Source organism: Papilio xuthus, unplaced genomic scaffold, assembly GCF_000836235.2.
Source record: "Papilio xuthus unplaced genomic scaffold, Pxut_1.1 DF829660.1, whole genome shotgun sequence".
NCBI classification, from domain to species: domain Eukaryota; kingdom Metazoa; phylum Arthropoda; class Insecta; order Lepidoptera; family Papilionidae; genus Papilio; species Papilio xuthus.
Window position 1 is genome coordinate 522,970 of NW_013528989.1, and position 6,000 is coordinate 528,969.

Consider the following 6,000-nt stretch of genomic DNA (forward strand, 5'->3'; position numbering starts at 1 on the left):
TAAAGCCTTGTATTTAAGTATTTAATATATAAAATAGTTGTCCTCTATAGTATTAGTGGCGCCTAGTTTGAGTCATAGTAAATTAACAGTTGCTGGTGGCTCGTTTATCTCTCAGTAATTACAATCTAACTGCCCCAAATTGTTTTTAAACTCGACGCCGATATGTTATCGTTTATTCTTTAATAGATGGCGACACATTTGATCAGAGAAAAAATGTTTTGTCTGGCTCTAAAAAAAAAAATTTTTTTTTATGCGCGAACTTTATCTTTATGATAACTAAATTAATATTTAATTTATGGTCTTTTACTTTTTTATTTTTGGAAAAAAAACATGTAGGGCATTGCCTTTTTTTGGAATACTATTGAAAAAAAACTTTAAAAAACTGATAGAATTGAGGACAATGAGAATAAATTTAGTAACAAATTTAAAAAAAGATAAATAATTAATAACTAACTTTAGACTCGAAAAACTAAAAGCTGTAACGAATAGGCGTATCCAAAAAATTTATTCAAGCGTAAAATAACTTCAAGACTAAGGCAAAATAAAACAAAAAGTTAAAACAATTATTTAACAAAAAATAATAGACAAAAGTCTAACTACAGTCTTATTAAACACTAGCTATCGCCCACGACTCCAACCGCGCGGAGTGAAAAAAAAAACCGTAATAATTATGTGTTCTTCAAGACCATGCTCTACATCTGTGCCAAATTTCAGCGAGGTCCGTTCAGCCGTTCCGGAGATACCTTTAAACATCCATCCATCTAAACATTCGCATTTATAATATTATTAAGATTTAAAACGGAAAACAATGCATAACCGTAGTTATATGTTGTTGCAAATTGAATGTTTCTTAAAAAATTTTACAACAGTGTGAACCCACGTTATTTACGAAACTACGTACCATGAAAGTGACATAATACAATCAGACCAAATACAGAAAATTACAAATAGAAAATCAATTAACATACCAAAATAGAAACCGAAATTTTAAAGAGAAAACTCTCTAATTAATGAAATTGTCAGTAACCAAAAAAGTCAAGGAGAACGTCGACCAAAGAGTTAAGCACTTGACTTGTAAACTGCAGGAACTGCGTTCGAATCCCGCAGCGAAATACGTGACGTACAGACGTTCTTACGGTGAAGAAAAACGTCGTCCCCTCTCCGTCGATTAAATGGAGACAACGCATTTGCAATTACGGATGGATGGACAACGGTCGCTTCGCTATTTTGGCGAATTCAGGTGGCCACTTGCCTTATAATAAGGGGACTTTTTCTCGTGTGAAATAACATCAATTCAATTTTACAAGAATGATTACGCCGTAACAAATAGTAAAATGTCAAGTTCAAATACAATTTATCAGATAATACCAGTTCGATTATAAATCGACGACATTCACAATTGATCGGTAACATAGTTTAAGAAAAATGAAGCTGTTCGTACTAAATCAATATTCAACTCAAATTATTAACAACTGGTCAATAATTAGAGAAGAGTTTCTCGAGTACTTAAACGCGCGTTCTCGACCAGTTAACGCGCGGTATTTGATTGGACGAAATTGTCCCGAATGTCTTTAATAGATTTGAGCCAGTCATTCACTAGGTTCACCATAATTAAATACGTATTTTAATAAATACTCGGTATTCCAAAGAATTTTGACCGACCGCGAAGTTAAAAAAAAAATAGTAACCTATGAGTTCTTCCAGACTATGTATAGGCCAAATTTCAGCGAGATCCATACAGCCGTTTTGAAGATACACTGTAACAAATATCTATCCATCAATCCATCTAAACTTTCGAATAAACATGAGCATTCAACAGTGGTAGAGCCCGCTTTATCATCTTGGCACGAATTTTCCCGGTCCGCCCGGTGAAATACCACGACCACACAGTAGACAGGCGTCAAGTCGAAGCAATTCCTCGTTTCGTCCGATGAGTGTGCGTCCCGGAGGTCTAATTTAGTCCTCTTCCCTTCCCACCCTTTTTCTCATAAGGAAGGGATGAGAAGTGGAAGTGGACTTTCCGAATGAGAGGATGCATGGGTAGGGAAGATCTTTACTTTCTGTGCATCCTCTCCTCCGTCGATTAAAGGTAGGCAACGCATATGCAATTGCGTATGTCTATGGGCAACGGTCACTTCGCTATTTCAGCGATTTCAGGTGACTGCTTGCTCGTTTGCCATCTTATGATATAAAAAAATAAAAATGAGCAAGATAAAATATAAGAATGTAGAAGAAGCTAGAGAGTATGTCATGATGTGTGAAATGAAGGACCCCGTTCTCTGTCTACCCCTCTGAATTACGGGCGTGATCGTTTACAAAAGTAAACGTACAATTTATAAGCACCGTTGTAACATTTATTATTGGATTGTAATCATCAAAGCATTAGTTTAATCGAGACGCTGTCAGGATGATGGATGTATGTATGGATGGAACAAATTGTATATTACATTGGTGGAGGCGTTTTTGCATATTTCTCGTTGCAATGATCCCAAGATTTATCAAAATAATAAACCAATATTTAAGATTAACTGACAGAAACTAGAGCGTCGGTGGCTCAGTGGTCAAGCACTTGACTTACAATCTGCAGGTCCTGGGTTCGAATCCCACCAATGTGTTTTAAGATTTCCGATTTACATACGTACATTTATACGACGTTCTTACGTTGAAGGAAAACATAGTGATGCAACCTGCACATATCTGAGAAGAAATTCAAAGATATGTGTGAAGTCAACCAACCCGCACTTGGCCAGCGTGGTTGACTATGGTCTAATCACCCTTAACTTAGGGTAGGCTCCGAGCTCTTCGGTGGGGACGTATAGTGAGCTGATGATGATGACAGAAACTAAAGCTTTTAAAGAAGATTATTAGAAACAGTAATTCAGAACAAAAAATATTAGTAGTTGTCGCCCGTGATTCCGTCTGTGTGAAATAAAATAAAACTTAATAAGTATATTTTCTTTTATTATAGAAAATGTTATATATCTGTGCCAAATTTCATCAAGATCCATTGAGCCGTTTTGAAGATAACTTCTAACATCCATCGATAATTTTGGAAGGAATTTGTCAGCTACTATTTTCTTCGTTAGTAATTTTGCGAGAAAAGAAATCGTACCTAGTTAAAAGGTTGTATAACCTTACTAATATTATAAATGCGAATGTTGGCTGGTTGGGTAGATCTCGCTGAAATTTGGCATAGATTACATCTACTAAGTCTTTTAATACCGCACGGTAGGGGTCGCGGGCGACAGCTAGTTTCGAATAACTTAAAAACATAACATAGTATACTTAACTAATTGCATAACAACGGTCAGTACGACGCTATTATAACTAGACGGTGACTCGAATAACAGTTAAACTGGTACAAGTTAAATATTTGAACCATTCCCTCGCCACGGCGCAATGACATTGTTTTAAAAATCTATCGCACTGGATGAATGACAATATTTATACAGAGCTGAGTTTATAAATCTTATAATTTAAACATATCTGTAATTCTTTCTTTGAATATAACTAAATAACCTAAAAGATATAGATAAAAACCTTATCATTATCTTATAACCATAAAATATCTTTCGAATAAAAAAAAGAATTAGGAAAATCGGACAACTAGGGTCGGAGTTATTGACGAATAAAAAAATACGAAAAGGTTCTCTACCTCCTCCTTTTTGAAGTGTGTTTAAAATAGTTGAAATCGCAAATAGTGGATCACCGAAATAAATATTTGACAAGTTTAACGACTTTCTTTGACATTTAGCAAAACGGAACGAGTACATTTCCTTGTAAACGATTTCACGAATTTGCACCGTGTCTGCCAATTTTTTTGTTCAACAAATAATAGTACAGGGAATCATTATAAGAAAGAATACAGCCCATAAGTATTTATAAACGTAGGTACAAACTATCGCGCGCGATTAGAGAAAAATCTTATTTAGTAGCCTGTGTTCTAGATTCTAGACGATGCTCTACATTTATACCAAATTTCAACCAGATCTATGCACTAGTTTTGGAGATACCTAACAAATATCAGACACATTGGATACTATTATGTGATATTAAATAGAATACTATAAACTAACTAAAATATATTATTAAAAAAAGTCCCTTTAGGCAAAGGTTCCGAAGATACTGGCAGCGTTCCCACTTTGAATAGCTATACTAATTCTTTGTCCGAGCTGCCAGCTCTTCTGTCCCCTGTGATGACTAACTTTTTTGATAATTCCTTAAAAAGCCTTAAAGCGCTTGAACCCCAACTAAGGTATTTTTTGCGCGCGGACAGAGTCGCGGGCGACAGCTAGTATCTAATAATTTATAGTCACTTGTCTACAATCGAACAAATAAAGAAGCTAAGTAACGGCACTTTATCAATTATAAATTAATTTCTAACATTATCTGATAAGGTAGGATCATGATAAAAACATTGTAAATTTTCAAAACCAAACAAAAGCATAGATTGTTTATCTTTCTAAATTAAGAAATACTTCAAATTAAAGCGGAATTTAAAACAAATAATAAATAGTATTCTGATCTTAAATTAATTTTTATTTACATGCAACCATAACAAATGACACGAAGTCAAACATAATTTGACTTATTTGAAAAATAACGACCGAATATTTTCCATAAATCTAAAACAAACGAACACCCACGTAGTTCACTGTTTTCGATGTCAAAGAAATACTTCTAGTATACAATATTAGGAAAAAACTTGGAAAGTTAACAAGAATTTCCCCCACAAACTAATCAAAACCTGTCCAGTTATCTTAAAACTATCAAGATTGTAAACTATACGTAAACAAAAACACTGCTGAACATAAGTTCAAGTACGCATTAACCGTTCCAACATCTCAGACGATAAAATTTACATTTCAAGCGAAAACTCGTAAAACTTTACAGCGACTATTAACACGTTTATTACTCTTTAATTAGAACTTGATAAACTTGTAAATAAAATAAAACATACAGAGATGAAAGTAACATTGATTAAAGAAAAAAAAAGACCTCCCGTTTTAAAACAATAGACCATTCAAACTAAGAAACATTACAAAATCACTCACCACGAACAGCATCTGCATGTAATGGACCACGTATCACTTTTAAAATCACGCTTTTCACTAATAATCTTACGTAAAAATTATACAAAAAAAATACACTGGTCCTAGCATGCACCCCTGTGAGATCCCCGAATTTTTTTTCGTATTATATTTTATTTCGGCGCGTGCGCGTTTGGACGCGTGCTACACAATAGCCAATGTGCTCCGTTGAGCTCTCTGCGACCGACTGGCCAACGTGCGCCGGCGTCTCTCTCTCTGTTTACTATAACCCCATGTGCAACTGTATCAAACGCTTCAATTGAAACTAAGTCCTTATTCACACAGAATAAAGTCTAAATTATCTTGTTTAATTTATAATTCTCTTATCTGTGTTAGTAAGTCGGACACTTGTGTTTGTCGTTTGTATGAATGAAAAATAAACTCAAATTCATAGAGCTTTGTGATGGCCGCAGTTCGTTTATGTTGTTATAATTGATGTTTTCGACCGCTTGATATGTCAGTTTGTCCTCGTGGCTTTAAAGTGTTTGTATCGTTTAACAAGTGTGATTCATGCAACTCTTTTGTTTCGTAAATTTTGTTTTAATATTGATGTGGGAGAGACTAGGATGAACAAACATTTAGCTGACATTTTCCTATTCATCTTTTGATGAAAAATCTATTAATATTTGTCCTTTTTAAATGATATTGTAGTACTTAATTGAAGATTAATTATTTTGTTTTCATACGAAGTATTTTTTGTTTGCAGAATTTGACAAGATATCAAACCTAGATGGTCTACTCTCTTAGGTCTGTTTTATTGTTTTTCCTTCCTTTTCCTGTGGTAATCTCACCAATCGTAATATACTAATTAAAATTAACATTTTCCTTGTTCATACCAGACAATTCGAGATTGAGTCACAATTTATTTTAATAAATCTATGTCCGTCGTACGAATTGAATTACGAGAAAT

General features: G+C 34.1%; 1 protein-coding gene across 1 annotated transcript in view; it reads right to left on the reverse strand.

Annotated features, from left to right (window-relative positions):
* LOC106115150 (facilitated trehalose transporter Tret1) overlaps positions 1–5,264 on the reverse strand; it is a 66,243-nt gene extending 60,979 nt beyond the window's left edge. The window contains exon 1 of the mRNA XM_013308476.1: positions 5,055–5,264. The gene's annotated coding sequence lies outside the window, so the exon portion shown is untranslated. The remainder of the gene's footprint in view (positions 1–5,054) is intronic.
* Positions 5,265–6,000: the final 736 nt, after the last annotated feature.